The sequence below is a fragment of the Bos taurus genome, chromosome 28 (assembly GCF_002263795.3).
Source record: "Bos taurus isolate L1 Dominette 01449 registration number 42190680 breed Hereford chromosome 28, ARS-UCD2.0, whole genome shotgun sequence".
In the NCBI taxonomy this organism is placed as follows: domain Eukaryota; kingdom Metazoa; phylum Chordata; class Mammalia; order Artiodactyla; family Bovidae; genus Bos; species Bos taurus.
Genome location: NC_037355.1, coordinates 29,588,017 through 29,607,334, shown reverse-complemented (window position 1 = coordinate 29,607,334; position 19,318 = coordinate 29,588,017). Strand labels below are relative to the sequence as shown.

The 19,318-nt window shown below is 39.3% G+C and overlaps 1 protein-coding gene across 8 annotated transcripts in view; it reads left to right on the top strand.

Annotated features, from left to right (window-relative positions):
- The first annotated feature begins 293 nt into the window (after positions 1 to 293).
- The window catches only part of USP54 (ubiquitin specific peptidase 54), a 131,206-nt gene continuing 112,181 nt past the window's right edge, over positions 294 to 19,318 (top strand). For 2 of the 8 annotated variants that reach the window (XM_059882675.1, XM_005226500.4), the window contains exons 1-2: positions 294 to 873; positions 10,866 to 10,907. The gene's annotated coding sequence lies outside the window, so the exon portion shown is untranslated. Of the gene's footprint in view, positions 874 to 1,037; positions 1,246 to 10,865; positions 10,908 to 19,318 lie in introns of those variants that run through there. The other 6 variants (XM_059882674.1, XM_059882677.1, XM_059882676.1 and 3 more) reach the window with 6 other exon arrangements.

Here is a 19,318-nt window from a genome sequence, read left to right as displayed (position 1 = left end):
TGCCATTTCCTTCTCCAGAGGATCTTTCTGACCCAGAGATCGAACCCGGGTCTCCCATATTGCAGGCACACGCTTTACCGTCTGCGCCACCAGGAGAGAAAGCCCTTAAAACTGTGTTGAGAGTCATCAACTAAGGATGTGCCCACAGGGTGGCAAGCAACTGCAAAGTTCAGATCACGCACCAACGCGGCCCCCTTCCGCATCCAAACACCTGTGCTTATGCTCGATTAAAAACAACAACAAACTTTTATTTCCTATTTTGGTAGGGAGAATTGATGGGGGCGGGGCACCAGTATATAAACATAAACATTTCTGTTAAGTCAAATGTCCTTTCCAAACCAGGGTAGGGGAAGAACGGATGAATTTCCTGAAGAAAGGTTAACGAAGATACGGAAAGATCAATTTCTGGCTTGCTCGCTCCATCTCTACTGGGCACGCAAAAAGAAAATACCAGGAAGACGGAACTTCAGTTAAAGGTGACACTGTTCCAAGTCTGAGACACTGGGAAATGACGGCCACATCCCTAAAGTTATTCCAGTGTAGGATTCGCCATACTAACTTTCCTCAGATGGGACCGTTCCTGCGTCCTACCTACAATAGTTTTCCGACTCTCCCGCCAGCTCAAGATCCTTTCCCGCCCTCGCCTACCTCCAAACCTTTCCGGGCCACCCCCGAAGCGCCTTACAGCCGCCATTTTACACAACACTATCGCGAGATATACTTAGCCGTCTCGAGCCTGACTCATTTACTTTCTTGCGAGAGGCTCTTCCCGGCTGTTCTCGCCGTAGCTGTGGAAACTGTCGCGAGAGCTGGTTGCCTTGGCTCCCTGTAGCTATAGCAGCCGCGGCGGTTAAGGATGCGGCGGCAGAAGCGGTGAGTGCGACACCCTCAGGGGGGCGGGGCCGGAGGTAACAGGGTGCTGGGGGGGGTAGCGCTTAGGGAGGGGGTGGGGAAGGTCGGGTCGCGGGAGAAATGGGCCCTCGTGTGACGTGTTGGGTGGGACCCAGGTCCAGTGGTTATAAGGACAGGGCGCCGGTCTGCACCAGGGCACGCGGGAAGGGCTGGAGCTGCCGCGAGGTCCAAGGGGGAGGGACCCGGGTGTAGAAGGGTTCAAGGGGCAGGGGCAGGAGTATAGAAGGGTGTGTGTGTTGGGAGCAAGATGGTTATGGGGAGTCAGAATTGAAAAAAGAGACCGGGCTACACCGAGGAATAAGTGGGAAGAAATGGGGTACAGCGAGGAGGAGGGTATGTTGAATGGGAGCCCAGAGATTGGGCCCGGTTTGCTTTGCCCTGGCGGAGAGGCGGCGGGGGTGGGGTGGGGGGGTGGAGCGGCGGGTGCGGTGTCAGACCTTCGCAGTTTACTGGGGTCCGCCTAACACTAGTCCGGGACTGCGCGCTAAGACCTGGTTCCTTCTAAAGGGCTTGGCGGGAATGGTGGCGTGCCGGAACTTCACCGCCCCCCGCCCCTTCCAAAGAAATCCCCCACGGACTCTGAGATGTGAATGGAGGGTTTGGGTGAAATAGTATTAGTTGGAAAGGTTCTTTCGGTGGAGAGACTATGAGTGGGGTTATGAATGATTGCTGCTCTGAAATAACGTGTGGGATGGGGGCGGGAGAGAGAAATTCTTGAGAAAAAAAAACTAAGATGTGCGTATTGAGTTGGAAGAAGGGGGTGTGTGCAAAGCTCACGTTTCTTTCCAGATTCATTCAAGTGTAGAATTTCTTTACGGTGTACTTATGAGATTATATATGCGGTGTAAACTCAGTTTAGATCATACAGTGAAGAATGTGTAGTACGACTTTTAAACCTTCCATGAATATGATTTTAAAACTAAGAAAATGTTTCTGTTGCAGAAGCACCAGGCTGAGCACTAAGGATAGTTTTAGTTACTTGAATATAAAACCTTGTGTCTGTTCAGGTTCTTTGCCTTTTAAGAAATGAACGAATTTTTATTTTAGGAGACAGAGTTTTGAATATCCGTCAGTCTGGAAATAAAAGGCTTCTAGGAGTTAAAATCACTGCGAGGGCAAAGCATTTACACTGAGTCTCAAGGAGTGTTTTCTAGAGACAGGTTTGGACCAGTTTTCTTATTTCTAATGAAAACAGTGGTTTCAATTCAGGCATGAAAAATATTTTGTTCATTTTTATCTACAGATGCAAGCTTTCTGATAATTTTTTCTCACTATTTTTGGTACGTTTAAATTTGCAAAAGCATAACCTCTCTTTTGATTATGTAACTGGATTTTTCCATGTTGAGTTCACAAATTCATTAATTAGAATAATGGATTTTAATCCTTCTAGAGCTAGCCTTGTTGTGGTTAGTCATTGAACCTATTTATTTGATATATGTTAGATTAAAACTTTTAATTTGTAATGTTAGTAGCTAATCTTTAAAGTTGAAATGATTTTCTGAGGCAAGATAAAGCTTTATGTGGTTGAGTCCAAAAGACTTCTCCATGAATCCATTAAGAAGCTTTACTGAGTTCCTATTATGTGTAGAGTACTGTGCAAGGCATTGCAGGGGTTGGGGGAAAAGATAAATTCATTCATTTATCCTTTCGACAAACATTCATTGAGACCTCTCTGTGTTTGATAACTGAGCCTTCTGGGTACAAATACAAGTAAGCCTTGCTCTTTGCCTTGAAATTGCTCAGAGAGCAAAATAGAGTAGCAAATCATTACAGTGTAGTAAACACAATACATTTGTGAACACAGGCTTATGAAACAAAATTCTGGCCCTAGGGAGTACTTGTCAACAATAGTTGACAAGAATAAAATGGAAAAAACTATTTAAAAAATTACAAAATATTAAGCAAATTCTAAATTATGATGCATTAATAAAACATATTATGTTTTTCAGAAGAGATAAAATTAGAATGGAAGCTTGAAAAAATTAAGGGGTCAGTTCATAATTTAATAGTCTTTTAAAAGTATTCTTAAACATCACTGAACATTCTTAAGTCAATAATAGTAATAAGAAGCATAAATGCTATCATTCATTGAGTGATTATTAATGTCCTAGGCACATTATCTCATTTCATTTATTTATTTTCCACCCCTCTTCCCACCTCAATTTTCTCATTTTATCTTAACAATACTCAGCTGATACTAATACTTCAATTTTAAAGATAAGAAAATTGAAGCTTAAAACATTAAGGCAGTTGTCTAATATCACGGCGCTAGTAAATGGGAGATTAGGGACTGGAGTTGGAAATCTATGCAACTGAAAACCTAAGCAGGATTCCTTTCTTTTTGCAGTAAAGGAACCTTGGAATGGGGATAGGGGGCCAGACATTGAACGTGGAATTGGCCAGAAGACTAAAATTCAGTCTCTCTTTATTCATAGATTTTGCTCCCTCAAATATTTACACTATGGGGGAACTAATTTGAATATTAGCATGATGCTAAATATGAGGTTTGTATTGTACAGAGAATTGAGTAAATTACCATATTCATGTTGTGTATAATTGTATAGGGAGCTTTGCTTGGGGAAATAGTTATAATAAGCAATTGTTAACATCTGTAAGCTTCCAGAAACTGATGATTTTGACAGTGGAAATGGTTATCTATATTCATATATAGGGCAACTGTTATTACAGCAGACTGAGGGATTTAGGCAAACATTTTTGTAGACTGCTGCAGTTCGGGGCTTTTTTTTTTTTTTTTTTTGGTGTATTTGCTTTCAGGTTTTGCTAGTGTTACAGAACCCGCCTGCCAATGCCAATATAAGAGATGTGGGTTTGATCCCTGGGTTGGGAAGATCCCCAGAGGAGCTCATGGCAACCCATTCCAGTATCCTTGCCTGGAGAATCCCGTGGACAGAGGAGCATGGCGGGCTACAGTCCAAATGGTCATCAAGAGTCGGACATGGCTGAAGCGACTTTGCGCGCATGCACACACACACACACACACGCACAAATATTTGCTTTCAGATTTTTAAAACTATATTCCAAAGTCCAAATTCTGATTTCCTGGTTGAAATTCAAATTTTATGTCTCCCTTTTATATTGAGGAAACTGAGAACTTTTAAATGACTTGCCTAGAGTCACACAGCTGCAGTGTCCTAGGTGTTTTTAAGAAATACATGCAGATTTGAAGGTGAGTCAGTGGTTTTTTTTTTTTCCCATTGAGTTGACTTTCTGCATCAGTCCCTCTATATAGATTTTAGCTGGAATAGCACGTGGGTGTGAATGAGATTCTCATGTTTTCTAACACCTTTTAACTAAGTGGGCTGTGTGCCTATGTTTTTATGTGAGTTATTTTTGAGGCATTGAGACATTTTTCCAAGAAAGGTTTAGAGCAAGACAATGAGATGAGAAAGAGCCTTGAGGGGTAAGAAGGGAACTTCTCCAGAAGGGTTGAAAACTGAAAGCATTTGATGATGTGTTAGGAGGATGATGATCTAAAAGCTTTTCTTTAACTCCACCCACCACAGGAAAGCCTGAGACTTTTTCTACACACACCCTCTGGAAAGGTTTTATCCACTGGAAAAAAGTATTTCTTTCTCAGCATTTATATTAGCAATAGTAAATAGACATTGAACAAACCAGAAACGATTTACTCTCATGGTAGGTGAAAAGTGATATCTCACTTTAGATTTCAGTCTCTTTGATTACCTGTGAGGTTGAACATTTTCCTGTATTTATTTATTTTTTTTATTAGGCAAACTCCAGGAGATAGTGAAGGACAAGAAAGCCTGGTGTGTTGCAGTCCGTGGGGTTGCAGAGTCGGACACGACTTAGTGACTGAATGACAAATTAGGCAAAGAGTAGAATAAGCAGTTTCACAGAGAGAAATAGAAATATCCAATAAAGAAATAAAAAACAGACTCTCAGACATAGAAAACTAACAAAGGGAGAAGGCAGAGTGGAGGGAGTTTGGAATTAACAGACACGCTGCTGCTGCTGCTGCTGCTGCCGCCGCCAAGTCGGCTTCAGTTGTGTCCGACTCTGTGCGACCCCAGAGACAGCAGCCCACCAGCCTCCCCCATCCCTGGGATTCTCCAGGCAAGAACACTGGAGTGGGTTGCCATTTCCTTCTCCAATGCGTGAAAGTGAAAAGTGAAAGGGAAGTCGCTCAGTCGTGTCTCTTAGCGACCCCATGGACTGTAGCCTACCAGGCTCCTCCGTCCATGGGATTTTCCAGGCAAGAGTACTGGAGTGGGGTGCCATTGCCTTCTCCAACAGACACGCTACTATATATGAAATAAATAAAACAAGGACCTACTGTATAGCACAGGAAACTATATTCAAAATCTTGGAATAAAACCTATAATGGAAAAGACTCCGAAAAACAGTCTGATATATGCTTCCCTATCAACCTATATTTGAGTCACTTTGCTGAAATTAACACACCATTGTAAAATAACTCCTTCAATTAAAAAAAAAGATGCGTAGACTCCTGTGATCTGAAAACTGCAAATTAAACATTTTTTGTTGACCTTGTTTGTCTTTTTTAAAACATTTAAAAATCTTACAGATGTTTAAACTATATACTTGATTTGAAGAAAGAGAAAAAAGAGTACATTCTTTAAAAATAATAATAACTTTATATGGAGGCTAAGAAGCAAAGGTTCCACTTCCAGAACTATCCTGTTTGGTGAATTTTCCAGTTCTTTTTCTACACATTATATGCAATTTCTATTTATAATTTCTATGTCTATATATATCTTTTTAAAGTCAGTGGAATGATGTTTTTTCTGCAGCTTTTTTTAAAGTTAGCAATATGCTTTTGAAATCTCATCCTGTCAGTGCGTACTTTTTAACAGCTGATTGTATTTCCGTTTGAATGTATATAATCTATTTAACTGTTTCTTTATCTATGGACATTTAAGTTGTCTCAGATTTTTGCAGTGATTGGAAACACTGAAATGAACATCCCATATTCTTGTCTCTTGTGCAACTGTTCTATAATACCTCTAGAATAGGTGCCTAGAAATGTTTAAAAGATTTACATGTTTTTAGTTTTGAAATATACAGCCAGTTTGCCTTTCAGACAGCCTGTGTGCCATTCTTTATTCCACCAGCAGTTTATGAAAGTGCCTCTGACACTGAATATCAGTCTTGTACATTTTTACTAATGTAACAGGCGGATTTTTACATTTTAATTTGTAGTTTTCAGATTACTTTTTAGTTTGAGCATCTTTTTGTTTGATGGGCTGTTTATTTCTGTCTTTTTAAATTGCTTATTCTGTTCTTTATGTATTTTTTAATTGGATTGTTTTCTTTTACCTGTTGATTAACAAGAACTAAGAACTCTTTATATGTATATAGATACAGATACGTATTTTAGTATCTATTATGCATATTTTCTACAGTGTTGCATTATCTATTGTGCCTATTGATATACTAAATTTTTTGTATTTTACACAAAAAATACAAGTCACATCTTTTTCATAATGGCCTCTGGACTTTGAGGACTTTCTTAAGAAGGCTCTTGGGACTTCTCTAGCAGTCCAGTGGTTAAGACTCTGCATTTCCACAGCAGGAGGCATGGTTTTAATCCCTGGTCAGGAACTAAGATCCCACATGCCACTCGGCCAAAACAAAAAAGCTGGGAAGAGGATAGCTAAATAAAATTGGTCGGGTTGAAAATCTACAATAGAATGTATAAATATTAGTGGTGTCTGATATTTAATCATACATATGGAAGAAGCTGGTTTTTCTGATTATTATTATGCCTGGGGAGAAGCAATAACTTTTCAGGAGCAATGTTCCTCCACAACTCTCTTCTGAAGGGAAATCCCGACATGTGGACATTCCTGAGTTAAGCATTGAGGAGAAGGTTGGCATAGCAGAAAGAATGTGAGCTTTGGAATCAAGCAAACCTTGGTTCCCTTACCAGTTGTTCAGTTATTAGAATTGTGATCTTTAGCTCATTGTCGTAGCCACCTCTGTAAAAGAGTGTGCTCAAAAAAACGTATGTCACATCAAATAACATCAACTGCTCAGAATTGATATTTTTGTGCAGCTGTATTACATGGTACAAATATTTGATGACTGAAAAGCGTACTGTTATATTTAGGAAATCTGAATTAATGTTTGCTGCTGACCCATCAGTAACACCATTCAAATCAGGGGGTAGGAGAACCAAGAACCTAGGGTTAAAACCATATAGAAGCACTTTGAAGCATGTTAGAAATGCCACATTAGAACCTACATCTTAACCAAATCCCAAGGTGATTCATAAATACCTTAAAGTCTGAGAAACAGTGATCAAATGTGCAGTATCTGAAGGAAGGTGGTAACTCCAAGCTCAAAGCAGCAGGAGTTGAGGTGGTAGGAGCTATAGAAAATTAGGCAGATACTCATACTGTGGTTCGAGATGATTTATTTATTCATTATGTAGGGTCATCTCATCAAGTTGGGGGATGCAGGGAACATCTTCCAGGAGACAGGACTAGCAGGATCCTGATTGGGTGTCTGGACACCAGCTAAGGGGTTTAGCATTACGGCACTAGCTGTCTTCTCTGCAGGAATCTCGGCTAGCTGTGCTGTTCAGTATGCAGACCACTAGCCACATGTGGCTTTTAAAATTAAAAATTCAGTCCTTCAGTTGTACCAGCCACATTTCAAGTACACAGTAGTCACATGTGTCTACTGTATTACACAGTGAAGATACTGAACGTTTCCATTAGTGCAGAAAGTTCTGTTGGGCACCACTTGAGAGGAATAGGTATCTGAATAAGAGTATCTGCCTTAAAGACTGTCAAAATGGCCAAGTACAGAAGGTAGAGAAAAACCTAGGAATTGCTGCTCACGTATAGCTTACCATCCCATTCTAGAACTTTTCCATTACTGCTGCTGCTGCTGCTGCTAAGTCGCATCAGTCGTGTCCGACTCTGCGACCCCATAGACGGCAGCCCGCCAGGCTCCGCCATCCCTGGGATTCTCCAGGCAAGAACACCGGAGTGGGTTGCCATTTCCTTCTCCAGTGCATGAAAGTGAAAGGTGAAAGTGAAGTCTCTCAGTCGTGTCCGACTCTTAGCGACCCCATGGACTGAAGCCTACCAGGCTCTTCCATCCATGGGATTTTCCAGGCAAGAGTACTGGAGTGGGGTGCCATTGCCTTCTCCGTCCATTACTGATAGCTGCAGATAATTCCCTGTTCTGTTAAAGTTTGGGTGTACCTGCAAGTGAAGGCATCAAATAAAAGGTGAGAGAGGGCAGAAGCAGAGGAAAATGTTCTGGGAATTGTGGGTATTAAGTAAAGGGATTTTCCAGACATACATTGCTGAGCATTGGAAAGAGGCGGAACGGCTGGGTATGGAGTTAGGAAAATCATATAAAGTACTTAAGTATTTAGCTGCTAGTAAAACAGTATTATTCCCAGAAGAAATAATACTGAATAAATTCTAATGTCCAAGTTAATGCTGAGTCGTTCACCTATTTGATCATACCTTCACTAAAGTGTTTAAGTTGGTTTATCAGTATTAAAAATATGAACACTTTTTTTTTTATGTTTAATGAGAATTAGTGGGAAAGCAGAATTCAGTTTGAGGTTCAGTTTTCAGCCTTTCCCCTTAGAGAATACATCTATAGAAAAGGCTATCCAAATTCTATTTATTTTTGTTTTGGAGACAGTGCCATATAGTATATTTATAAGTTGTTTATCTTTTTTAAATTGACGGTTTATAGCAGACACATACATGAATATGGTTTATAAGTCAGGACCACTGTTTAAGTCACAAATTGCCCTCTAGCAAGTTATTTTGAGTAGGAAGTCTTTTTTTTTTTTTTTCTGAGTAGGAAGTCTTTATGAACCAAACTCTGATTATGATTTTAATTGGGCAAAGTATAGAAGTCTGATTTAGAGTTGTTTTTCCTGTGCTTCCTCTTAACAACTCATGAAAAGAATCAACAACTGCTTTTAAAAAAATTAAATTTGGAGTTCTTATTTCACAATGACTTTCATCCTTTTTATGCTTTATTTCAATAGACAGTTGTTAAACATCTGCTTTAAAAACAAATTTTATTAAGATATAACTCACATGTCATACAATTGGCTCATTTAAAGTGTACAATTCAAAAGTTACTGTATGTTCATAGTTGTGCAACTGTCACTTCAATCAATTTTATTACATTTTTATCACCCCCCCAAAGAAACTATATCCATAGGCAGTCATTCTCCTTCTCAACCTTTCCTCCCCTTTAGGAGCTACTAATTTACTTCTATCTCTGTAGATTTACCTATTCTGTACATTTCATATAAATGGAATCATAAACTATCAATATATAGTCTTTTGTGACTGACTTCTCTCATTCAGCATAGTATTTTCAAGGTTCAACCATGTTGTGGCATGTATTAGTATTTCATTCTTTTTATCACCAAAAATATTCTGTATTCCCTTATATGAATAAAGCATATTCTTTTTTATCCATTTGGATTGTTTCTGCTTTTTGGCTATTATGAATGAGGCAAATGAAGTGCTTAGCTCACAAAATAAGAATACTAAGGGTTGTGCAAGTGCAAAATTTAAGGAGGTACTCACTCTTAGGGTTGTGTAAGTGCAACCCTACTTGAGAGTGAGGGCCTCCTTAAATTTTGCACCTGGGAGCCTCCAGTGTCCCATGAGTCTTGGCTTTGTGGTTTTGATTTACATTTCCCTAGTGGCTGTTAAACATCTTTAAACATGTTAAACATCTTTTCACATGTTTATTTGCCAACTGTATACCCTTTTTGGTGAGGGATCTTTTGTCTTGTACTTATTTTCTAATTGTATAGTTTGATTTTTTACTGTTGAGTTTTGATAGATCTTTGTATATTCAGAGTACTAGTTCTTTGTTGAATATGTGGTTTGCAAATAATTTCTCCCAGTCTATAGCTTTTCTTTTCATTCTTTCCCCTCAGCTTTTATTGTACAAAAGTTTTTAATTTTGATGAGGTCCAATTTATCGATTTTTCCTTTATGAATCAAGGTTTTGGTGTCAAGTCTAAGAACTCTTTGCCTGACTCTAGATCACAAAGATTTTCGTCTATATTTTTTTCTAAGAGTTTTATATTTTACATTTAAGTTCTTGATAATTTTGATTTAATATTTATATTAGGTATGAAGTTTAAGTTTAATTAATTTCTTTGCAATGGAATTTTAGTTGCTCCAGCACTATTTGTTGAAAAGGTTTTCCTTTTTCCTTTAAATTGTTTTTTCATTTTTGTCAAAAATCAAACTGTCTCCTTCATTGGCAAGTGGATTCTTTTACCACTGAGCCACCTGGGAAGCCCTAAGAATATTTATGTAGGTCCTTAATTTGGGGTTCTCTATTCTGTTCCATTTGGAGAAGGCAATGGGACCCTACTCCAGTACTCTTGCCTGGAAAATCCCATGGACGGAGGAGCCTTGAAGGCTGCAGTCCGTGGGATCTCTGAGGGTCGGACACGACTGAGCAACTTCACTTTCACTTTTCACTTTCATGCATTGGAGAAGGAAATGGCAATCCACTCCAGTGTTCTTGCCTGGAGAATCCCAGGGATGGGGGAGCCTGGTGGGCTGCTGTCTATGGGGTCGCACAGAGTCGGACACGACTGAAGTTACTTAGCAGTAGCATTCTGTTCCATTAATCTATGTATCAGTATCAAACTCTTTTGATGACTAGAGCTTTGTAATAAGCTTGATATTGGATAGAATAATTCCTTCCACTTATTATTCTTTATCAAGATTGTTTCAGCAGTTTTAGAGTCTGTACCTTTCCATGTAAATTTTAGAATAAATTTGTTTAAGTCTTAAAAAAGCCTTACTAGGATTTTGATAGGAATTGCATTAAACTTATATATTAATCTGGGGAGAATTGACAGTTTTATCATGTTGAGTCTTCCGGTCAATGAACAAGCCTATTTATTTATGTCTTCTTTGATCTCTTTCTTTCAGCATTTTTTAACTTTCAGCATACAGACCCTGTACATGTTTTTGGTAAGTGTATATACTTAAGTATTTAATTTTTTAGAGTGATTGTAAATGGTAATATGTTTTTAATTTTGATTTCTGCACATCTTTTGTTAGTACAATTGACCCTTAAACAACACAGGTTTGAATGATACAGGTCCACTTATATATGGATTTTTAGAGAAAAATACATACTGTAATACTACATACTCTTCCTTTGGTTGAATGGCGGGGTATGGAGCCATGGATACTGGCGGGTGACTGTAAAGTTATGTAGGGATTTTCCACTGCTCAGGGTGTCTGCTTCCCTAACCCCTGTATTGTTCAAGGGTCAACTGTATATAGAAATCTATTGATTTTTGTGTGTTGATCTTATATCCCGTGACCTTATTATTACTTCTAGGAGTGTTTTTGTATATTCCTTGGGATTGTCTATATAGACATTATGTCATTTACAAATAGAGTTTTATTTCTCCCTTTGCAATCTGTGTGTGTTTTATTCCTCTTTCTTGCTAATTACAGTGCCTAGAACTGCTGATATTAAATATAATGACAGCAGACCTCCTTGCTTTGTTCCTGTTTGTTGTTGTTCAATCACTAAGTTATGTCTGACTCTTTGCGATCCCATAGACTGCAGCATTCCAGGCTTCCCTGCCCTTTGCTGTCTCCTGGAGTTTGCTCAAATTCATGTCCATTGAGTTGGTGATGCTATTTAATCTTTTCGTCCTCTGCTGCCCCCTTCTTTTGCCTTCAGTCTTTCCCAGCATCAGGGTCTTTTCCAATGAGTCTGCTCTTCATATCAGATGGTCAATATATTGGAGTTTCATCTTCAGTATCAGTCCTTCCAAAGAATACTCAGAGTTGATTTCCTTCAGGATTGACTGGTTTGATCTCCTTGCAGTCCAAGGAACTCTCAAGAGTCTTCCCTAGCACCATAGTTCAAAAGCATCATTTTTTCAGCACTCAGCCAACTCTCACATCTTTTACATGACTACTGGGAAAACCATAGCTTTGACTATATGGACCTTTATTGGCAAAGTGATGTCTCTGCTTTTTAATACACTGCCTAGGTTTGTCATAGCTTTCCTTTCCAAGGAGCAAGCATCTTTTAATTTCACGGCTATAGTCACTGTCTACAGTGATTTGGGAATCCAAGAAAATAAAATCTGTCACTGTTTCTACTTTTTCTCCTTCTACTTGCCATGAAGTGATGGGACTGAATGCCATGATCTTAGTTCTTTTTGAATGTTGAGTTTAAAGCCAGCTTTTTTACTTTCCTCTTTCATTGTCACCAAGAGTCTCTTTAGTTCCTCTTCATTTTTTCCATTAGGGTGGTATCATGTGCATATCTGAGGTTGTTGATATTTCTCCTGGTAATCTTGATTCCAGCTTGTGATTCATCCAGCCCAGCATTTCCCATGCTATACTCTGCATATATGTTGAATAAGCAGGGTGACAATATACAGCCTCGTTGTATATTTCTTAACCTTAAGGGGAAAGTATTATTTCACCTTTAAGTGTGATGTTAGCTGCAGGCTTTTGTGTAGATGCTCTTTATCAAGTTGTAATCACATATTTTAAAAATTTCAGGTGAAACTGTGTCTTCTATGGTGCTTTTTCTTATTCCCCTAAGCTAGTATTTAACCTCCATATTTCAGTAGCATTTGGCTTATATTACTATTATTGAATTCTTACTTAATTGTATTCTGGTTGATTTGTGTTCATCCATCCCTCCTTCAGACATACACACCCTCTAGGCTATGAGAGCAGATGCTATTTTATTAATTTTTATATTGGTAGCTTACAGCAGTGTGCTGGCACTGTTGAATTGTTTGATTGAGTGAAGGAGTGAATGAAAGAATAATTGAATAAGAGAATGAGAAACTCTTATAGGGCTGAAAATAGTTTTTAGTCATATGAATATGAACTTTGGAGCTAGACAGAATTCAAATCTCAGCCCTTCAATTTAATGCTGCTGTGTGAAGTTGGTCAAACTACTAAATATTTCTGAACCTTAATTCTCTTATCTGTGAAATTAGGATAATAATAACCTACCTGAACAAATTAAGTGAAATACTACAAGTTAATTCTCAGTATAGTAGCTGTCATGTAATAGGCACTCAAATTTTAGTTTTCCTTTGTTTCTTCATTGAACTGTTGTAAGTATTAAGTTACAGTGATTGTAAAAATCACTTTGTGAACTGCGTCAGTTCAGTTCAGTTCAGTTGCTCAGTCGTGTCCGACTCTTTGCAACCCCGTGAACCACAGCACGCCAGGCCTCCCTGTCCATCACCAACTCCTGAAGTCCACCCAAACCCATGTTTTAAGTTTTGTACATGTTTGTGTTAAATACAGTCAAACTAATTTTGATGATGTTGGCTTAAGAGGGAAAAATGGGGACATGAGAAAATGGAGAAGGTTTTCTCCAACAATAACTTCTGTTGAGCAATACCATGTACCAGCCACTCTGCTCAAACTTTACATGCAATGATTCATTTATTCTTTACAATAACCCTATGAAGCACATACTTCCTCTGAAGGATTATTTCTTAGTTTTTTAATTATAGTTTCCTTATCTCCACCCTTTCTAAATAAACCTCAGGAATTGGGCTAATACAATTTAATGCAGATTTCAAACTTTGTATTAAATGTGAAGAATAATAATTATTTCTTTTTTAAGCTCTCATCTTAGTTTTGGGGACTGCATACCTTTAGGTTAAATCTTCATTTTTTTCAGGAAATCTTAGTAATGATATTTCCAGGCAGTTTGGTTCCAGAGCACCACAATAAAAAGAATACTGCAATAAAGCGGGTCAACTGAGTTTTTGTATGCCACTGGATATAAGAGTAAATATAGTTTACTATATAATATACTGTAAACATACACAGTATACTGTAGTCGCCTAAGTATGAAATAGCGTTATATCTAAAAAATACACTTCTTTTAACTGTGCTCTCAGGCTTGTGGGATCTTAGTTCCCTGACCAGGGATTCAATCAGGACCATGGCAGTGAAAGTCCTAACCCTGGACCACCAAGAAACGCCCCCAAATATATATATATCTTAGTTAAAAAATACTTTATTGCTAAAAAATGCTAACCAACATCTGAGCCTTCAGCAAATTGTAATCTTTCTGCTGTTGGAGGGTCTGCTGCAGACTGAGCCATCAGGCCATCGAGGTGATGGTTGCTAAAGCTTAGGGTGGTAGTGATGGCTTCTTAAAATAAGAGAACAATGAACTTTGCCACATCAAGTGACTATTCCTTTTACAAATGACTTCTCTGTACTATGCAATGCTGTTTTGATAGCCTTTTACCCACAGTAGAATTTCTTTCAAAATTGGAGTCAGTCCTCTCCAAACCTGCCACTGTTTTATGAACTAAGTTTATGCAGTATTCTAAATCTTTTGTTGTCATTTCAGCAGTCTTCAAGCATGTTCACTAGGAGTAGATTCCATCTCAAAAAACCACATTCTTTGCTCATCTGTAGAAGTAACTCCTTATCTGTTCAAGTTTTATCATGTACCCCTCAAAGTCATCCATGAAGGTTGGAATAAACCTCTTCCAAACTCCTGATATTTGACCTGTTCCCATGAATCACAAATATTATTATTATTATTATTATTTTTTTTGATCAGTCCTCATGGCTTGTGGGATTTTAGTTCCCCAACCAGGGATTGAACCCAGGCCCCTGGCAATGAGAGTCCTAACCACTGGACCACCAAAGAATTCCTCACAAATATTCTTAATGGCTTTTAGAATGAAGAGTGTGCTTTCCAGAAGGTTTTCACTTGACTTTGTCCAGATCAATTAGAGGAATTACTGTCTATAGCAGCTGTGTGTATGCGTGCTCAGTTGTGTTTGACTCTTTGTGACCCTTTGGATTGTAGCTTGCCAGGCTTCTCTGTCCATGGGATTTCTTAGGCAAGAATACTAGAGTGGGTTGTTATTTCTTCCTCCAGGGGATCTTCCCGACCCAGAGACTGAACCTGCATCTCCGGTATCTCTTGCACTGCAGGTGGATTCTTTACTGCCGAGCCATCGGAGAAACCCTAAAGGGATGTGCAGTATATTCTGAGTCAAACCTGGGCTTCCCACATGACAGAAATTCTATCACTTAACCAGCAATACAAGCAGCATGGCAGCTATGGCTTTACAAAATGTGTTTCTTAAATAATAATGAAACTGCCCACCCAGATTGAGACCTGATCCCACTGTCTTTTAATTGAGATCACACGCCTGGTCTCAGAACTTAATAAAGCTCAGGTTCTCTATGTCTCAGTGAGGGACAGAGTGATAGATAGGAAGTGGATTTATCTAGATACACAGTCCATAGACAGACTACAATCCATCTCAAAAGGTGAGATGAGAATGGCCTTAGGAGAAACACTCTCCACAGATAGAGTGTGTGGTTAGTTTTAAGGAGTGGGAGGGTTTTGGGGAAGGGGCAGAGATTTCCAGGAATCGGGCCACTGCTCACTTTTAGACCTTTTATGGTTAGCCTCCAAAGTGTCATGACACCAGTGATACTGTAGGTGTGTCATTTAGATGCTAATGTATTAATATTGCAGTGAGCATATAATGAGGCTCAAGATTCATGAAAATCAAATCTTCTGCATCTTGGACCTAGCTGGTTCTGACCAGTTTGTGTCTTATCCTCAAGGGCTGTGTCATTCTTTTAGAGGTTATTTCCTTCCCTCCTGTTTTTATAAGACCTGAAAGTCAAAATTTCTCCTTGATCCATGAGCTACAGAATGGATGTTGTGTTAGCAAGCATGAAAACATTAATTTGGTATATCTCCATCAGAACTCTTAGGTGACCAGGTACATTGTCAATGAACAGCAATATTTTGCAAAGAATCTTTTTTTCTGAGTTATAGGTCTCAACACAGGACTTAAAATATTCAGTAAACCATGTAAACGGATATGCTGTCATCCAGGCTCTGTTGTTCCATTTACAGAACACAGACAGAGTACTGTTGTTCAGTTGCTCAGTTGTGTCCAGCTCTTTGCGACTCCATGGATTGCAACACGTCAGGCTTCCCTGTCCTTTACCATCTTCTGGAGTTTGTTCAAACTCATGTCCATTGAGTTGGTGATACGATCCCATCTCATCCTCTCTCATTCCCTTCTCCTCCTGCCTTCAATCTTTCCCAATTAGGGTCTTTTCCAATGAGTCAGCTCTTCGCATCAGGTGGCCAAAGTATTAGAGCTTCAGCTTCAGAATCAGTCCTTCCAGTGAATATTCAGGGTTGATTTCCTTTAAGATTGACTGGTTTGATCTCCTTGCTGTCCAAGGGACTCTCAAGAGTCTTCGCAAACACCACAGTTTGAAAACATCAATTCTTCGGCACTCAGCCTTCTTTATGATCTGGCTCTCACATCCGTATGTGAGTACTGGAAAACCATGGCTTTGACTATATGGACCTTTGATGGCAAAGTAACGTCTCTGCTTTTCAATATGCTATCTAGGTTTGTCTTAGCTTTTCTTCCAAGGAGCAAGCATCTTTTAATTTCATGGCTGCTGTCACCATCCACAGTGATTTTGTTGAAGCCCAAGGAAATAAAATCTGTCACTATTTCCATTGTTTCCCCATCTATTTGCCATGAAGTGATGGGGCTAGATGTCATGATCTTAGTTTTTTGAATGTTGAGTTTTAAGCCAGCTTTTTTGCTCTCCTATTTCACCCTCATCAAGAGGCTCTTTGGTTCCTCTTTGTTTTCTGCCATAAGGGTGGTGTCATCTGCATATCCGAGGTTATTGATATTTCTCCTGGCAATCTTGATTCCAGCTTGTGCTTCATTCAGCCTGGCATTTTGCATGATGTACTCTGCTATAAGTTAAATAAACAGGGTGACAATATACAGCCTTGATGTACTCCTTTCTCAAGTTTGAACCAGTGTGTTGTTCCATGTCCAGTTCTAAGTGTTGCTTCTTGACCTGCATACAGTTTTCTCGGGAGACAGCTAAGGTGGTCTGGTATTCCTATCTCTAAGTATTTTCCACAGTTTGTTGTGATCCACACAGTCAAAGGCTTTAGTGTAGTCAGAGAAGCAGAAGTGGATGTTTTTCTGGAACTCATTTTCTGTGTTCCAACAAATGTTGACAATTTGATCTCTGGTTCCTCTGCCTTTTTCACTTCCAGCTTATACATCTGGAAGTTCTTAGCTCACATACTGTTGAAGCCTAGCTTGAAGGATTTTGAGCATTATCTTGTTAGCATGTGAAATGAGTGCAATTGTGTGGTAGTTTGAACATTCTTTGGCATTGCCCTTCTTTGGGATTGGAATGAAAATTGACCTTCTCCAGTCCTGTGGCCACTGTTGAGTTTTCCAAATTTGCTGACATATTGAGTGTAGCACTTTAACAGCATCATCTTTTAGGATTTGAAATAGCTGAAATTCCATCGCCTCTACTAGCTTTGTTTGTTGTGATGCTTCTTAAGGTCCACTTGACTTCGCACTCCAGGATGTCTGGTTCCTGACATCCTGGTAAGTGATCACACCATTGTGTTTATTCTGGCCATTAAGATCTTTTTTGTATAATTCTTCTTTGTATTCTTCTGAATATCTTCTCTTTCTGTTAGGTCCCTACCGTTTATGTCCATTTGTTGTTCCATTTATAGAATACAGACAGAGTAGACTTAGCATAATTCATAAGGGCCCTAAGGTTTTTGAAACAGTAAATGATTGTTGGTTTTGACTTAAAGTCACCGACTATATTGAAACCGAGCAGGACCCTGTGGGGCCTTACCAAGTACAAAAGCGCTTCCATAACCCCTGTTTCTTGTTTGTAGAAAATGTTTTAGTCTCCTAGGCCTTCCCTAGGAGGCAGAATTCCACAGAGCAGACTCAAGTAGTTATTAATTAGAGAAATGAGGAAATGCAGAAACAAAGGAAAAGCAATCAAGCGAAAAAAGTAATGATAGCTTAAACCATAGTTCAGTGATAAAACAGAATCACAGGACTCTTAGTTCCTCCTGAAGGGATATACGTAACAATATGACACATATCTTTGAGATGCTCTGCAGAAACTAAAATCCCCACCCAGATGTAGAATGGTGACTGTATACTAACCATAAGCACTAGACCTTAGATTCAGTTCAGTTCTGTTGCTCAGTCATGTCTGACTCTTTGCAACCCCATGGACTGCAGCACACCAGGCTTACCTGTCCATCACCAGTTCCCAGACCTTGCTCAAACTGATGCCCATCTAGTCGGTGATGCCATTCAACCATCTCATCCTCTGTTGTCCCCTTCTTCTCCCGCCCTCAATCTTTCCTAGTATCAGGGTCTTTCCCAATGAGTCAGTTCTTCACATCAGGTGGTCAAAGTATTGGAGTTTCAGCTTCAGCATCAGTCCTTCCAATGAATATTCAGGACTGATTTCCTTCAGGATTGACTGATTTGATCTCCTTGCAGTTCAAGGGACTCTCAAGAGTCTTCTCCAACACCACAGTTCAAAAGCATCAATTCTTTGTCCCTCAGCTTTCTTTATAGTCCAACTCTTATATCTGTACATGACTACTGGAAAAACCATAGCTTTGACTAGACGGACCTCTGTTGGCAAAGTAACGTCTCTGCTTTTTAATATGCTGTCTAGGTTGGTCATAGCTTTTCTTCCAGAGAGGAAGTAGCTTTTGATTTTATGGCTGCAGTCACCATCTGCGGTGATTTTGGAGCCCAAGAAAATAAAGTCTGTCACTGTTTCCACTGTTTCCCCATCTATTTGCCATGAAGTGATGAGACCGGATGCCATGATCTTAGTTTTTTTGAATGTTGAGAGTTTTAAGCCAGCTTTTTCACTCCTCTTTCACTTTCATCAATAGGCTCTTTAGTTCTTCTTTGCTTTCTGCCATAACAGTGGTGTCATCTGCGTATCTGAGGTTATTGGTATTTCTCCCGGCAATCTTGATTTCAGCTTGTGCTTCCTCCTGTCCGGTATTTTGCACAGTGTACTCTGCACATCAGTTAAATAAGCAGGTGACAATATAAAGCCTTCACATCCTCCTTTCCCAATTTGGAACCAGTCTGTTGTTCCATGTCCAGTACTAACTGTTGCTTCCTGACCTGCATACAGATTTCTCAGGAAGCAGATAAGGTTGTCTGGTAGTCCCATCTTTTTAAGAATTTTTCACAGACCCTAGACTGATTGGAACCAGAAGGTTGATGATTAAAATTTCTAAAATGTCATCCTGTTACCTCATCATCGACCAATTGGAAAGAAGTCCATAAGCTGATCACGCACTCTGCAATCCTCAATTCTAATGTTGCCTTTAAAAACCCTTGCCTGAAAGCCATCAGGGAGTTTTGGTCTTTTGAGCTTGAGTTACCTGTTCTTGCTTGGTGCCATGTAACAAGTGCTGTACTTTCCTTCACCACAGCTTGGTGTCATTAGATTGACTTTGCTGTCTGTTAGACAGGTTGAATTTGGTTTGA